This window comes from Culex quinquefasciatus, chromosome 2, assembly GCF_015732765.1.
Source record: "Culex quinquefasciatus strain JHB chromosome 2, VPISU_Cqui_1.0_pri_paternal, whole genome shotgun sequence".
In the NCBI taxonomy this organism is placed as follows: Eukaryota; Metazoa; Arthropoda; class Insecta; order Diptera; family Culicidae; genus Culex; species Culex quinquefasciatus.
The window spans coordinates 182816147-182834139 of record NC_051862.1 but is presented as its reverse complement, the minus strand read 5'-3'; the positions used below and the strand labels follow the sequence as shown (position 1 = coordinate 182834139).

Below are 17993 nucleotides of genomic sequence, written 5' to 3'. Positions count from 1 at the left end.
AAAAACCCATACAATAGGCTTCAAGTATGACTATTCCACTACAAAATGTCGAGTGAATCATTCGTCCGAAGGTGTACGGTCATAGTTTTCTGTTCGGTTTGGTGTCTTCGGCAAAGTTGTAAATATTGATGAGGACTGTTTAAAAAAAATAGGCAGACATATTTTTTGCCGATTTTTTAAATTTTTTTTTCACATTTTTTTTTCTCAAAATCTTACAATTTAAATTTTTGTTATTTTTTAAGGGACAACCGTGACATTTAATTCAAATCATGGACACACATTTTGCAATCGAGTTATGATCTTTTGAAAAAAAAAACAAACTTTTTAAATCAAATTATACTCGAATTTCTTTGACTTAAATTTATGATTGAAAATCAAATTTCTCAATCGAAAGTACCATACAGATTCAACTGTTTCCAAGATAAACCCTCTTAAAGTTCAATTTGAACTGAAAAATTGCAGTTTTTCGATCTTTTAAAAAAGTGTTCATGATTGTTCATTCCTTAAAATATGTTTTTCGAAAAGTTGAAAAAAAATCTATAAAAATGCTTGAGAAACATGGAAGATTGGACCTCTGGTTGCTGAAATACAGCGAATAAAAGAAAAAGAAACAAGAAAATTTGAGTTTTTAGAAGGGGGAGTTATATTGAATAAAAGTATCACAAATGACATGTATGTTACTGTTGAAAGTATGACAAATTTAGTTGAAGTCATGGACATATCCAAATTTGCGGCATTGGCCTTATTTAAAGCATAAAAAAAATATAACTAAGCATGAACAATTTTTTTAAGCATTTAAGAACTGTAATGTTTTTAAGTTTACTTCAAATATCGCAATAAGATATTGTTTGATCAAAATAGAAAGTCCTCCTTAATTTTAACAATAGATATTGAAAAAGGTGTCGATTGAGTAGCGCCACCACCATTCGAAATCAATCATTACAAAGTTGACATCCGTTCGGCGAAACGCCTTTGTCGATTAATCCTTCATCGACCTTTAATGGAAAATGAAAGATGAAAGCTCACAGGAAGTTAAAAAGTAATAATGTAGGCCTCGACGAGGCTCTTTATTGACATGAAAGTCTGTCTCATTTTTTTTATCTCTCCACAAAGGGGGCACTCTTCCATGGAAATCTGCGCCTGATTGATGGATGTTTATTTAAGCTTTCCTCGATCTATACGGTAGCCCCCATCGCATTCTCCATCGTCATCGGCGTCGGCGGCCAAAAGTCAAACAGTAGCGTGAAATAATTATTATAAATTACAATAATTTTCTCCACGTCCGATGTGTCCGATCGGGGTGGCGGTATCGAGCTGCGAGGGGCAACAGCAAAAAAAAAAAAAAAAACTACGTATAAAAAACGCGTGGATCTTTTTTAAATAGGTTTTAACCATATATTCGGACCCGCTGCCTGAAATCGCGTAAAAACCGGTGAACAACCGACGAGCGGGGAGTGGTGGTCGGTCGGTGCGGTTCTTCCTGACAGGTCACGGAACGGGCAAAAACAAGACCCGAAAACACCTAAGGCTAAGACAACCTACCCCGGCCACGAGATGATGATTAATTTTGACTTCGACGGGAATTTATAGCTGTTTGCAGATAGCTTTGCAAATGAGTTATCGTGTGATGAAATTATCAAACAATTTTTTTTAAAGGAAATTTGCATGCATAAAATTGTTTTACAAGTTTTGTTGATTCGATTTTCATGCAAAACTAAATTAAACGTAAAGTAAAACTAGAGAAAAACATGACTATAATTCTATAATTTTGGAATTCTTTGTTATTTTTTAATCTATTTCCGCCTAACCTCCATTGTGAACCATCATGGCAAGAAGAATGTTTGCAATTGTATTAAAAATTCAAATTGTTTAACTCAAACTGAAAAAGAACTGAGGGCAGCTTTCCAGGCCAGAAGCCAGCCATCCAGCAAAACAAAACAACAACCTGTGGCGCTTTGCCTGACTTCGAACAGTGAAGAACATTTTCGCGAACTATGGCCGTAACAGTTTGGCCAGCGAGAGCGAAACCTTGAACCGAATGGGAATAGGCAGGCAGGCAGGCAGCACACGCTTGGGAAGCTACAGTAAGCGAAATGTTTTTGGTTTCGTGTTTTTTTTCAAATCATCAACCCTCTCATAGTTTAGTAATATAATGTTGTGAATTTAACGTATTATTTGGATTCTGTATTTTTTTATAAATGTTTTTGTTCCAAATTCATTTAAAAAAATATTGAATTGGAGAGAGAGCCCGAAAAGCAACTGACGTGTCGTGCTTTTGCTCCGAATAAAACCCCGTTCTTTTCGTGAATTTATTGTTTGTCCAAGCTGAAAATAGTGTTAATTAATTCGTTTTAATGTGTGCATTTGTAAGATCGTGAAGTTTCGCTTAATTTCGTTTGACTCTGTGAAATAAATTTGGTTTTTCTGATGACCAAATTTGTTGCCGGAGACTAGCCATGATGGCGTCTGGCTGCAAAAGTGTCGACGAAGAGAAAGTGCGAGAGTTACCGTCGCGAGTGTGTGAGCAAGCGTGCGAATTTGACGTTTGCTAGCAAGAGAAGTAGGTAATCGACGAAAAGCAAGCAGCAAGCCGATCAGCAATCCAGTCTGGCAGGCTGGCCCAGCAGCAAGCAACATTTCTTTTCGGGTGAGAGAGTTCTGTGTTGTGGGAGAGGGTATGGACGGGAAGGGAAAGAGGTGGGGGAAAAATCGCTGACCGCGCAGAGCCTGCTTTGTGTGGTCGGTTGAAGAGCGATTGCTCTCGAAAATTAACCCTTGATAATCCAATAGTTATTTTTCAGTTTTTTTTGTTGCGATCATTTAACGGGAGGATTAAATCAACTTACTGTTTTTTTTTCAATTTATACTGGCGGTTTATTTATTTTTGACTCAAGTTTAAGGATCCCCCTTAAAATTTTTGTTTGTCTCTGAGCTGATAAAAAAATTAGACTCGCAACACGTTATTTTTCTTTCCTGTGTAAAAAATCTATCGGTGGATTTTACGTTCATAAGCTCAGGTCGGCGAAATTCAAAGTCTTTTGAAACCGTATGGTTTATTTTGATTAGCATGAATCCTTTTTGGTTACGTTAGTTCAGTACGCGGTCAAGTCTATAAAATTAAATTTGAATTTGACAGTTCGTTCAAGGCTAGGTCGCGGTCGTCGCGCAGGATTTTCGTTGCAGTTGTCGTCTTTTTTCCCCGCTCACTGTGATTGATTTTATTGTCTTGATACATACTTCTTCGGGTAAACATCTGTGATTCAGTATTGCCCTTGCTGGCTGTCCAAGAATGAATTCTCTTCATTTCTTTTCTTCTCTTCTTCATATTTATTTATTTGAACTATCTAAATTCTTGTTAAATTATTCTACTCAGTTATTATGGTCTTACAATCTCTTTATTCCGCTCTGCATTATTTCAATTAATAATTAATATTTTTTCAGCTGGTTATAAAGGTAATTTACTATATTAAATTATGCTCTTGATTATATTCATTTATTATATTACATTTTATTATATATTTTTACACTACACACAACACAATGCAAAAATAAACCGGAGCGTTTGGTACGGTATGTCCACGCATCTCTCCTCCCCTGTAGATTCTGTGGAATGTGTTCCGTTCACAGAATCCTCTCTGCGGTAAACACAACGTAGTAGGGCTGGCCGCTTTAATTTTTGTAATGCATTTTCGGGTGTTCTCGGATGTATTGCAATTATTAATATTGACAAGAAAAGTGCTTGGGGCGTTATCTAATCACAAGACTTTCCAGCATGCTTTCATCGGACTGGCTGCGTTTGTGTTAGATTAGATTAGATTAGATTAGACAAATTCATTTAAAAAAATATTTTTGCTTTCATTACATTCTTTAAAAAAATAATAATAAATAATAATCAATAATAATAATTAATACTTATTTAATTCTATTAATTCAATCAAATATTTTCAGAATCATCACAAGTGAGACAGATTATTTTATTACATCTAAGGTTTCACCTTTTTGAATAGTTACTGCGGAAATAGAATAGAATCTTTTTTTGATGAACTTAAATAATAGTGATATTTTAATTAATGAGTTAGCAAAAAAAAAAAAACATTTTGTCAGATCTACTTTTCCGTCATAAAGTTTTGTTCGAATGCTGCTCGCTAACTGGGCTGAACGAAAACTAACGAGAGGACCATCAATGCATAATATTTTCCTTATGAAATATAACAATAAAAGTTAATCAAATTTATTTGCAATGCTTACTTTTAATATTTCTTTAATTGTGAAATGAAATTAAATAAAAAAATGAAAAAAGATTTATTATTTATTGAACATGATTTTTGCATCCATTAACCCCTCGGTCTTTTCGGTTTGTTTTGGTTTTTTGTTGTTTGTTTGCTTGATAACTGGGCTACGGCCCAGTCATCGAGCGCCCAGTTAAAAAGCAGCCCAGTTAAACAACGCCCAGTTACCGAACAACTACTGTATTACACTGTTGAAATGTTGTGTGTGTATAAATTAATTTTTAAATATTTTTCAAAATACGTAAAAATAATTTAGTTTCAATGAATTTTATCAGATCTTTTAGTTTTTTGGTATTTTTGTACTGAGGAAATTCAACTTCAGCAAAATTCGCAATGGTCCATGAAACATGAATACTTTTTTTTCTCAAATTTCATGGTTTCAGGGTATTTTATTGCACACCTGTTGAATACAATTCAAAATAAGTATGAAATCAAACGCAGGCACTTCCAAGAGTATGAAAAATTTGAGGAAAAAAAATACAGAAATTTTAGAATATTTTTAAATAACATTTCGGGAAATTCATCATTTATGATGTAACACTTTTGCACGTCATTAAACATTTAAATTTAAATGCAAATTGATGTAAATTTGATTCATTTTTTCCGTGTCGAGTAAATTCACATATTTTTTTTCTGTGTAGAGTAAGTTATCCATCAGTGGACCCCTTTCCTATAGTGGACCCTCTGAAGATTTTTTGATGAAAAATTTAATAAAATCACAGTTTCAAGCGTGTTTTTGTTCATAAATTTTTAATTTGGCATGTTCAGCATAATTTAAAACAATGTTGACTGACATTTTATTGTCCTTTTCGCCAAAATAAGTGTTTTGAGTCCGACATCTGAATGCAGCCATTACCACTAGCATTTTAACACAAAACAATATTTGTATTTTATGATTGAATTATCCATTTTATGATTGAATTTACTATAATTTTTTTAACTGATTATTTTTCTTCAGTAAGTCGGATTAATGTAAGTTTAAGGAACTTTACTGAGAAGAGCAAAATTAAGGGGGTCCAATATAGGACAACGTAAATCCTAATTTTTCCAAAGTTGAACCCCTATTAATTAAACTTACAAAAATGAAGAATACAGTGTATTTAAGCAAAAGTTTTTCTTAACCATACAATAAATGCTTGTTGTGATCAACCTAATTGCATATTTTTTTCCCATGTCAGACGGTGAACACGTGGCAGAGCATCTACTCGAGTTTTGGCTCAGAAACATTCTTTAAAGTACTAAAATTATAATTATTGATGTTCCTGGAAGAATTTCAACCATTCTAAATAAAGTAAAATGATGATTTTTTAATGCAATCGATGCCTCTCCACGTGTTCACCGTCTCATATGGGCCGTCGTGGTTTCCTCCTAGCCGTCATAGCATACTAAGGAAATGCGATGCTTTTGAAGGATGAATCGTTGGTTTTGAGACACCGGACGTCGATCCAATGCGCACCTTGGGGACAGAACGGACAAGCCTAATTCCTTCTGGAATGTGTTCATTGGACCATTGGCGATTTTCGGTGAAAAAATATCTTACTCAATTCTGTTGATGATGCCTCTAGGACTAATAGAAAGATGCATCTAGAAATACATTAATCTGAAATAAACAGACATTTTACTTTTTGGTTAAATTTCCTCCAGTCCAAGAATTCTGCATGTTACTGTAACTACCATACTTTTTTTGCAAACCATCATATACTATTTTTTGCACTATAGCCACTGTTTGTTTGTAGCTTCAGGCCGGCCGGCATTTTCTGCTGGCTGTCGTTGTTGCTGTTGCTGGCCACGTATTATGTACGATGGCGGATACGTATTTTTGGTGCCGCGTCGGTGATTCCGTCACGCTCCAGGGATTTTTTCGAAGGTTTTTGTCTGGGCCAAGAGTCCAGGGCCCGGAGGGGTGCCCGACCGGGAACGTCGTCCTCCTCGTGGCTCGACTTTGCCAACTCTTATCGCCGCACTTACTCAGTAATGTAATGGATCTAAAAAGCTGATGAAAAAAGTCTCTGCACAACGCGGCTGAAATCAAGGCAGCAAAAAGCGATAAAAATATTTCAAATAATGTTTTCTGTGCATAGTTGACAGAGCAAGGTGAATTGTTTCGTGAGGATCAGTCGAAGAGTACGTGTAAATTTCTTAAAGAAATTCCCCGTGTTGCTTTGTTTGATTTGACCGTAATCTGAAAATGGAACTCCGCGTTCAATTACGTAATTCTTGAACGAGCCCTGTTCAACCGTTGGGAGTCACTGGAGAGGCCACGTGAGTGATGGGCTTGAGGCTCCAACCGGTGCAAGAGGTTGGATGTTTTCCGCTGTTGCTCGCGTCGACACGCGTGCTTGTTTCCATTAAATAGTTTTGAAGAGAAGGCACCCACGGTGAGGAGGTCGTCATTTTTAATGATGTGTCTTACGGGGCTTGTAAAATTTCTTGGAAAGTGTTGTTTTTAACTTTTTTGGTCTCAATAATATTTAGTTTTGACTCGTTATTCGTTTGCATTTGCGCAAGGCACACTGAAAATATTTTTCAGTTGATTCTCCGCCCAATTTCATCAAGATGATTCATGAATCTAACTTTCTTTATAAATATCTTGAATCATAAAATGATTTTTTATTTCAATTATTCAAAGCTGCAAATGTGTTAGTGAATTCAGGAACTTACACTTGGAAATGTTTAAATTATTTAAAGTTATATTTTGTCACACATGAGATTGTCGGCGCTTTTAATTGTTTAAGGTGTCAATCAATTAGTTTTTAATACATTTTCAAACATAACTGCTGTCACGAGCCGCCCTATCTCAAAATCAATTTTCTAGGTGTCCATAATTGCATTTCAATAGCGGAGCCGCTAATTTTATGACATAATGCAATTATCTTAACGATCGTTGCACCGTTCAATGGACTGCGGAAAGCTTTATCGAACCCACTGCTGCTGCTGCTGCTGATCCCTCTCTTAGTGCTAGCCACAAGCTCGAACACAACTTCATCATTTTCCCAACGAGCTTCCACCTTAGCTGGTAGAGTTTAGCCCATCGACATATTAGTTTTTAATGGTTCACTTTAACGATATTACTTTTAGCACATTTCAACTGTTTTTTTTTCATTCAACATCATTATATTCCCATGCATCGAACTGCGGCGCCGAGATAGTCTCGAAAGAAAGGCTATTTCTTCCTTGGAAATGATTTTTTTGTCCTAAACAGTCTTTTACGATGCATTTGCCTTTCTCTATCTCATGGAGCCAAAAAAAATCCCACGGGAGTCCGATGACCGCCCGTTTGAAGCAAAGAGCCCAAATCGCGGTCTTACTTTTGTCTAAGAAAACCAATAAAGTCCATTGTAGCGCAGGTTCACCTGTTTGATCTATTTTTGAATAGAGCCATCAAAGACGACGACGATGACGCGTAAAAACACCATTTCACCGCGGGGTACAGCGAACTCAGAGGTGAGGTGAATGGAGAGCAAATTAATATTACAGCATCTATTCCCCGGCACAGACAGCGCGGAACAACTAACGATTAGACAAGAGCCAAAAACAGCTTGAGGTGCCTGGGTGTCCCCCTGGGTGCGTTGACAACGCAGGGTTCGCACTGTGGGAAGATTAGAGTTAGAGCGAGGTCAAAATTTGAATTAAATTAATATAATATAAACTCTTTTCTAGTCTTGAATCTTTGAATGAATATTCAGCAAAAGGTCTGTCAAACTGACAAAAGAGAATATTGGTGAATTATCAGCAAAAAAACTATATACAAACTATTATACTAAAATTTCAGTTGTTTTAACTGAGAATTCAGTAAAATCTAAATTGCTGAATAATTTTGAAAATTCAGTGAAACTTTACTAAACATCAGCAAAAAAAAATGCTAAAAATACTTCAGTTAAAAAAACGATGTTTTTTTTTGCTCATGTTGTGTAATTCAGATTTTTAGAAGTTTGACCACCATCATTTTCTCCCGCAGTGTTTTTCATGCCGTAGCCCCGTATCAACCTATGAGGAAATGACCGCGCTGCCTGTTTCGCCACCGTTAGTGACCACCGACCCCTGGCGGTAGGGAACCGGCCGCGCGCGTTCACAATCTGACCAATTGACCCCTGCGGTGAGGCACCTCCTCCCATCAACCTGCCTTCGCCCCTTAACTGGACGTACTGGGTTGTTGTACATCACCCCTGTGGGACCTAGTGATGAGAAAGCCATTCAAAGTTGTAATCTATCTAGCTTAGGGGGAGCTCTCTAGGCTGTGGATAAGCCAACAAACGCCGCGATGAGATATGTATTGCGATGGCCATTGACTTTCGGCCGGAAGGTTCACGCGGGGTGACTGCTTCACTTCCTAATTTATGGCCTGTGGTAGCAATAGACTATAGGGCATCTTGTGTCTTGCTGTCGGCTCTCGGGTGTTGGAACGCCGTGATTAATCTGCCTCGCGTCACTGCGTGCCGCTCTTCAACCTGTGGCTTTGGGGCTGGGATAAATTGATATCGCCGTAAAAATTAATCAAGTGCTCCAATAAATGTTGGATTCGGGCGCCATGAAACAAACGTGTTCATTGCTTGCTCGAGGGGACTCTACCGAGATCGAATTCGATCGGGGCGTTTCTTTATTGGAAGATTTTCACCTAGTTAGGATAGTCATTGTGTTCACTGATTACGGACTTTGTGAACCACCCCAGTTGAGTTCTACATCAGATAAGGACACTTTGTTTGAGCTTAATCAACGCATTCAAGGTTTCACGCTGCCAACCGCAGCTTTCTCTATCCTGTCAAACGGCGGTGCCATTAATTTTCTATTTACAGAAGAATTATAATCCACTCTCATGCAACGCCACACTCTTGCACACACCTGGTAATTACAACGTCTTTGATGTACAATGTACGATGATATCCACCTGTTCAGGGTCCGGGCAGGCAACAAAGTAGCAACGCATTAACCATAACCTCAAAATGCACAGGAAATTAATGCCACAAGAAAATAAACTGTGCAAGGCGAGAAGCCATCGTAGCCCAGATTAAAATCAGAAATGGAACACTTGGCACAGTATCGCACTTGTGTTTCTGGGCAATTTAACCAACGCGATGCACCGGTTAAGGGGATGGGGATGCAAATTATGGCTTGGTATCTCTACTGAAGATACACTTTGAACTAAATTGATTTTTAAATTATGATTTTTTGCAACATTATGACTACAATTAACATGATAACCAATTAATTGAAGGGAAATTTTAATGTTTCTGAAGACAATGTTTTGAACATAAACTCAATCTATGAAATGTGAATAATCAATTTATAACCATTCACAAAAAATATAAACATTTTGTTAAAACTGTAATTATGACCTTTCCATAAAAAATACAATTAAATCGTGTACTAATTTGCGCTTCAAGAAACGTTATTTGTAGTTATCTGTATAAAAGTTGGGCTTATAAAAATAGTGCTGACAATACGTTTTGCACATCAAAAATAACGTCATGATTCAAATTCCAGACACTTAGGTATTAGCATACCATTTTTGTTAATGCTGGCAAAAAAATTTAAGAGAGCATCTAACATATTTCTTTTCTAACCATTTTTATTCAGAATTTAAAAAAAAAATCATTGTTGAGCCTAAAATCCCTATTATTCGGACACTGATAAAAGTTTATTTGAATTACGCATACGTTTGCTTTGAATATTGGACACTCGGTTTTGCTTATGAATCGCATCAATTTGATCTAAAATTTTAATGAACGGCATTCTTTAGGTCTCAAACAAGCTCATTTATTTCTGGCAGGTTTCACCTTCTTGGTCATTCGCTGCCCTACACTTCAGAACCGTAATTTCTGCATTCTCATCATCGCCTCTCGTTGTAAACCAGCCAGTTAACCTAAAACTTTGGTGGATTTTTTTAAAAGTTTCCAGAAAATTCAACAAAATTGTATGTTTAACAATAGAACTCTTGTCGCATAATAATGTTTTATAACTCGACTTTATTTATGTTTGTAAAGTTCTTATTTGATTTAAGTTACCTTTGTTTCAGTGAAATGTTTCAATTAAATTTACTAGGAGTATACTATTTTTTAAATTTTATTTCATTGTTTTGCATTGAATTTAACCCTCAATTCAAATTTCAAATGAAAGTTGACCCTTTTTAAATATTACTCTTGGTTTAAAAAATTTGAAAATATCTTTTTCGAAAAGATCGGAAAATTTCACAAATGTTTTAACATTGAAAATCGGACCATTAGTTGCTGAGATATCGACATTAAAAAATGGTTGGTTGTTTGGGTGAGGCAAACTTATGGGAAATTGGACGAGCTTTCTGGTAAAAAAAAATACGAGACTGAAAAACCAAGTCTGTCATATAGAAATTGCCAAAAATCACAAAAAACCCGTTTTTTCAACATTTTTTTTAAACCGCTGTATCTTCCCACGGATTGGACATAGGATAATGGTCAATATGGAGACTTTTATATAAAATTGTCTTCCCACTAATGGTTTTTAAAAATTTTGACGTTTAGACCACTTTTCAAAAAAAAAACCGTTTTAGTAAATGATTTTTGTATTTTTTAGGAGAGATACCATCCTGCATTTTTCGTTAGTAACATTTTAGGCTATTTCTTCAAAAATTTTGAACGAAAAAAATCACACTTAAGTGGCGTGTATTTTTGTTTCAGTGTATTTTTTTCAGAAAGCCCGTCCAATTTCCTACATGTTTGTCTTTGACCACTTTTTGATACGACGCAACGGCTTCGAGATACAGTAATTTTTAAATTGCAAAATACAAAAATATGTAAATACCTTACGCCCTTCTCAAATGTTATTCTCGAGTACTATTGGCTCCATATACACAAAAATGGCTTATATAGGCCTAGGGTAATATGTCTACAAAGTTTCATTGAAATCGGAAAGGGTCGGGTACAAAAGTACCAAAAAAATTCCTAATTTGAGCTGGAATTGCTCCAAATCGATGAAAAATTTCCTTCAAGTGATACAGATTTTTGAATTTTCATACACAGCAAAAAATCCGATGGTAAAATCGCATGCAAAAGCATGCACATCACCTTTGTGAAAAAAATCACTTAAAATTACATCTATGAATGTACTCAAAAAATCGTGTAATATTACACAATGCCCATTTTGAGCTCAGGGATAGATATCGAATTGGTCATTCTGCTAGAAATGTCAATCTAAACATAAACAAAGTTTTTTTTTAAATCTGATTTATTGCAAGTCACTTGTTTGTCTATTCCGGTGGCGATCAAAAACTAGCTGCAGCCAAGGTTGCTGGTCGTTATTATCTACTGCTATCGGAACTGGATTCTTTCTCGACTGCTTAAAAGTATATTTTGTGCTGATTGAGATATCAATTCACAAAAAACTCACTCTTAGAGGATTTCCGGCTGTGATGATCGATGAGTGCGGCCGCCAGCGGGACACTTCCGGTCGTAGATCCGGCAGGGCTGTGGGTCTGAAAATGCGGGCCGTAAACTCCTCGAAGATGTGCTCCACGTAACTGCAAAGTAAAACAAAGATCTATAATCCGCTTGTCGAAGTGGTGTAAGTACGGTGCAATTTAGCCACCACCCTACCGCGGACAACCGCCCGTTGTACGACATCAGCTCGACCTCCCAACCTAGCGATACAAACATCTCGTACGTGATGCTGCCGCAAGAATTCATCAGGATGCTGTTCTTGTCTTCTTGCCCATTGGCCACATAAATTACGGTTTTTGTGCATTTCGCGACACTTTTGGTTGTCCAGGTTGCGCAGCTCTTGGAGCAGTTTGTCGGTTCGCTGCAGCAGATGCGTCCGCTTGCGTCGTTCCCAGCCTGCCAGGCCTTCTGGAGGATGTGTTGTGTTTGCTGGCGGCGAGCGGTTCGCTGGACCAAACGTGACCGGGGGAGCGTTGTCGTCGTTGAAGAACCTGTTTCCAACGGAACCACCGAAATAGTAAGCTGGGGATTCTCCTAGAAGTCACACAACGCCGGCGTTCTGTTTCCAGTGCGCGTTGGTTCAAAATGATCGAAGTTTGATTTTCCTGATGTGGTCCCAACGGAGACAGTCCGGCAGTGTTCAGCAGGAAACCGTTAACTTTCATATATTTTGGACTAGTGTACACGATGTGTTGCGGCAGGTCGTCCTACTGGTTCAAATCTGGGGCGGGATCATTCGCCACTGGCAGCTGATGGACCTTCCTAAGAGTGTGTCGAACGAGCGCGATTGCTAGTCCCACCGTGGACATCATGGGATCGATGGAAGCGACAGCCCCGGCAAACATCCGGTTCGAACCGCCTCCCGTGCGGATTTAGAATGTCGAGTTGTGTTTGTCCACGAACGGCGAGCTGGCTTTTGCGAACCGGTTAATGTCCTCGGCAACAGGCGTTGATTCCCGGTACAGAACAAGCGTTCCCGATCTTCATCAATCTTAGCCAGCTCTTGGCCGTGCTTTTGCCCCAGCACCAGCCTGTCCTTACTCATTTACTCCGGATCCGCAAGATAACCCCTATTCTTCGTGTCCGTATAGTAATCGCGATCGATCACCTGCGGTGGCACATCCTCCTCGGAATCGGAACGCTCGTTTTGAACCACTTGCGGGGATTCACCACCGCAAACAAACTGTGCGAATCGTAATAGGCGGTCCGGATGACGCCACTGTTGCGATCGATGGTCGCAATGACCAGTTCCGGCGCATGCTGGACTATGATGTTGAGCTTAGATCGGAACTTATCTGCTCCCTCTTCCGTCAGCTAGACACCGTGATGCAACTAGTCCGGCCGAATCTGGAACAGGCCCGTCTTGTAAATCTTGGTCAAATCAATCGGCCCGCTTGCGGTTATCAGCTTCTGCAGCTGGTGCAACTGATCGGTGGATATTTTCGCTTCAGGTGGTGGCTCTTGTAGTACGGTTCGTAGCAAAATCGCAAGTAAAACGAAGTGTTTCCGCTAGCCCAGCCTTAGTTCTGACGTTGGGCGGAACTTATTTCCCGAATCGTGAATTTCTCCGCCGTGTTGTTCTTTTTTTTCGGCACGCTCTACCAAATGGTTTGCTTCGATTGGTGATATGCTCTCGATCAGAATGTCACCGATCTGTCTTAATGGCCACTCAGCAGAAGACCCTGTAGTAAAAACAATTCATTTGCAAAATGTCAATCCTTGCTACAAACCAACTTACCTGTGGCCGGAACCTGTGATGCCACCCGCACGGCACCCATCCGGAAAGACTTCGGCATTTAATGCAACGAAGATGACGACGACAGGATAGTTCTAGGAGGCGCCCGAGGACTGAAAAAAAACATTTTACACTGATGAGATGGCTGGAAAGTTTCAAAACAACGGAGGTCCTTTAAGCAGTGAAAACACTTACCTGTACACCAGGGTGAACATTCCCGTTCCGGTCCGTTCCGAGATTGAATATTGGCCTCCCTAGCGATCGTTTTTCAAAAAATAATTTAATGCATCATTTAGATGTTTTGACTAAAATCTTTTGCGTTCTCGACTGTTTTGACATTTTGACAGCTGATTCGCAAACAACACGGGAAAGTAATATAGAACAGAAATGTGTTTAATATTACACATTTTGGGTGTAAATGGTGTTAGGAAAATTGAGCAGAGGGGTTCAATGCAAACTGCTTAATATTACACAAAAATAATTACACAACCCCTTTTTACATGCAGGCATTTTACTACCTTTTTTGCTGTGTACTTCATTTTTGTATGGACAGCTGCCAAATTTGTATGGAAAATTATATGAACAAACTAATGATGCAAAATGGCTCCTTTGGGCATACCGAAGGCACCAAAAAAGTTTCAGCCAGATTAAAAAATACAAAAATTAAAATTGAAGAAAAAAGACCGATTTCGTAGAGAACTACTCAGTTATATTTTAAATTTAGGATTAGCACGCCTTAGGGTGACAAGACTTTTTTAAAGTCTTAAAAGATACCCCTCGCTCTATTCTTTAGGTAAAAATAAGTAATCATGCCAATTTTAAGCCTAATCGGTTCAAGTTAAATTGTCGCTATTAATCGTTGAAATTTGTATGGGAAAATCAAAAAAAAAAAAATAAGGGGAATAGCCAAAAATTTAAAATTTCAACCAAAAGATGGCGTCAAGTGTAGCGGATCGTTGTCAAGTTTGATATTCTTATGTAAAATTTTATGTCAAACAACTTTGTACAAGATTGCAAAACAATCCGAGTGAGCCCTGACAAGTTATTAACGGTTTGTAGAAGATGTTTTTGTATGAAAAGATTTTTTTAGGCTCAAAATTGGCACAGTTACTTATTTTTACCTAAAGAATCGAACCTGGGGGTATTCCTGATGACGATTTTTTCTATTGTCACCCTATTACACCCTGTAATGGACGGCGGAATGTCAAATTTGAATCGCTTCAACACCCACATTTTATGCTGAAATCTTCTTTACGTTCCATGGTCACAACAAACCCAAAATCGTCCCCAGAAATCCCTCAACGTTCTGAGGAGAACTTTTATGAATGAAGCTCAACCATTCTCCGAGGAATTGATGTTGTAAGAAAATTTCCCACAGGTTCTACCTGCAACCGTGTGGCCGGAAGAAGTTTTAATGTCGTTTTCAATTAAACTACAAGTTTTCCCGCGGCGGTGCCGATGGAGGGCGGATTAATCACCTGTCCAAGCTCGGGGGCATGCTGATGCGCGGCCGAATCGGAAAGATGAAAGGTTTTCTCCCCCAGACGGGTGGACTGGTGTTTGATTAATTAAATTTTGACGGATCAGGGCGAATCTTGTGTTGGTGGATCTGGGAAGGGATTGTGTAGCGAAGGTTTAGTTTGTTATATTTTTAAGATTTTCTTGCTTTTGCATTAAGTAAAAAAGGTTTTTTTTGTGCAGCATTGTTTGTATTAATTTTAGATTTAGTGTTACATTATTTGTATAATAACAACTTTCGAAAGATTTCACTGCAATAAAATCAACTTAATTTTTCGTTCATCATCACGAAAGTCATTTCGGGAGCTTTTACCAGAAATCCTCAAAATTCCTGGTCCTAAGCCTTTCATTCATCACTTCAAAACGCACTTTGAAAGTATGCGGCTTTCGTTTCATTAAAAGGGCGGGTTCGCCGCGTAATGACTGTTTAAGTCTTCGGGGGGAAGAGTCTGCGAGTGCCTCACAGCTAGCTAGCCGGCCAGTTATTAAAAACTATATTACAGCCACTTGGAAAGGCAGCTAATAGTCGTCGGAAGTGGAAGTCTCTTCTTCGGCGGCGGGAACCCTTTTTACTGCTGCTTGGTTTTAGGGAGTTACAGCTCTTTCTATGTTTCTCTATACCTCTCCAGACACTTCCTAGGAAATTACCGGAATGATTTTCACATTTATCCCCTTGGCAGAGAAGTCGCTTCCCTCGCTAGGTGCCTTATTCCAGTAGGGGCTATCCGACAACGCTGCAGCTGCATCGTAACGTTTCGTTCCTCATGGAATGCAACAACAAGGCATCGGTACCAGGTGAGTTCAACAAGTGCTTCTGTGCGCTGCAACAACAAATGAGTGCGCCCCAACCGCAGCGAAACCGCAGCAGGAGCAGGCCCCGGTACCCCTCGGGATGTTATTTTGAAAACAGTGAGGAAAAAATGTATTAAAAACAGCCAAACTGCAACCGAAGGGGGAGATTCTCAAGGATAAACTCTGCCGGCGAATTTATATTCATCAGAAACACCATTCCGTTCGGCCAGGTTGAGCAGGCAGGCCGGTAGGTTGTAGCGAAGTTGTTATGGTTAATGTTGTTCACAGCAGAGTGAGTGGCCGGAAAGTGTCCACGGGAAAAAGCCACTGGAGCGAAACGACGCTGGGAAGAATTCTTTGGGGGTTCGGTGTTGAGCTCAGAAGGTTGACTTGAGAGACAGGGTGTACGCACCTTACCTCGAGATGTGAATGGAATTTGAAGCCACGTGGTTTGAAGTCGGTTTTGGATCTTTAAAATCAGTTAGTTGTGAGTAAATTGCAATAATATTCTTTGTAAAAGTGTTGTTTAATTAATATTTGTTTAGACGAACCAGCATTAAATGATTATTGCAAAAGACTCTCAATTCTCTATTTATTGTAAATCTGTTATTTTTAATCACAAAACAAAAGAAGGGAGGGTAGAGTGACTTAGAAAACTTAAATTTTCATGTTTCTTTTTTTTTTAAGCCGCTGTATTTCAGCAACCAGAGGTCCAATCTTCATTGTCTCTTAGACAATTTTATAGCAAATTTTCAGAACTTTTCAAAAAAAATATTTTGAGAAATGGTCACTCATGGTCACTATTTTTAAAAATTGAAAAACTGCAAATATTTCGCTAAAATCAAACTTTCGGTAGCTATATCTTGAAAACGGAGCCCTTTATCAAAAAATCTGTAAAGTACTTTTCGATTGCAAATTCAATTTTGCATTGAAATGTAATGTTAATCTTAACTTGTTTTTGCATAAAACTTCGATTTTTTTTACAAAAATCACTATTTTTTCAAAAATTCATAACTCGGCGGCACATTTTTTGACCATGTTTCTCTATGGCTCAAAAGTTGGGGATTTTTGTCCCTTAAAACATATTAAAAAATCTCGAAAATCAAAAAATACATATTTTGGGAAATTGAGTTTTAGTGAAAAAAAAAGTTGATAAAAAAATCTGCAAATTTTTTTCCATGTACCTATTTTTTTCTCAAAAGTCCTCAACAATACCTACAACTTTGTCGAAGACACCAAATTGATCAGAAAATTCACTCAAAAGTTACAGCTGTTTGAATATTTACATACCATTTTTGTATGGACAGCAGCCAAAATTGTATGGAGACTTGTATGGGTGAACCAATGACACAAAATAGCATATTTGGTCATAGGGAAGGCCCCCACAAAGTTTGAGCCAAATCAAAAAAATACAAATAAAATCCATTTCCGGTTTTGGTAGAGAATTGCTCAGCTGACATCATCCCGATTTCAAAACATTATAATTTTTTTATGTTTGCATGATTTTTCGTACGATTAAAGCCAATGTCTCCCATATAGCCAAAATCCCATAAGCTGTGTGCCTCGGTTATGCACGCCTCGGTTTTGCATCCCCCATATGCGGTGCTAAACCGAGGCATGACTGTATTTGGAAAATCGTGCTTTTTAATAATTTGCATCCTAAAATGGTGATGATTTCAAAATTTTGTGTAACAAGATCTTTATGACAATATAAAATAGAACGCCAGATTTGATAGCATACCCAAATTTCCGAAAAAAGTGCATTTTTCATACAAAAAAAAAAACAAAATACAATTTTTAAACCACTTTTCTGTCACTCAACTCGCAAAATTATTGGGACATGTCATTTGAAGGAAAACTGATATTTTAAAGGTCTCAATTTCATAGGATATTATTTATTTAAAAAAATGCATTGCTAGTTTTATAAAATTGAAGAGTAGACAAAAAAATGATTCACGACTCTCTAGCTGCCAGTGTATTGGTCAATCGCTTCTCCCAGTGACGAATACTTCGTGAATTTCTTGGCTTACTCCGTCCGTCGATGCGAGTTACAAACGAATATGTTCAGAAAGGAGAAAATCTAACAAAATACCAGCTCGGTGCTCTTTTGGCCTGCATCACATTTACATTTGGCATGGTGGAAATTTCTTGCAAATGTGTCTTTGATATTGTGCCGATCGCAGATTATTTCGAATCAGCTTTGAGCGACATAGCGCAATCAGCCTCTCTGAGCCATTCGCTGTGCTACTC

General features: G+C 38.1%; 1 pseudogene; it reads right to left on the bottom strand.

Moving 5' to 3' along the window:
* Positions 1-11497: 11497 nt before the first annotated feature.
* Positions 11498-13771, bottom strand: LOC6045518 (annotated as a pseudogene).
* Between the last annotated feature and the right edge of the window lie 4222 nt (positions 13772-17993).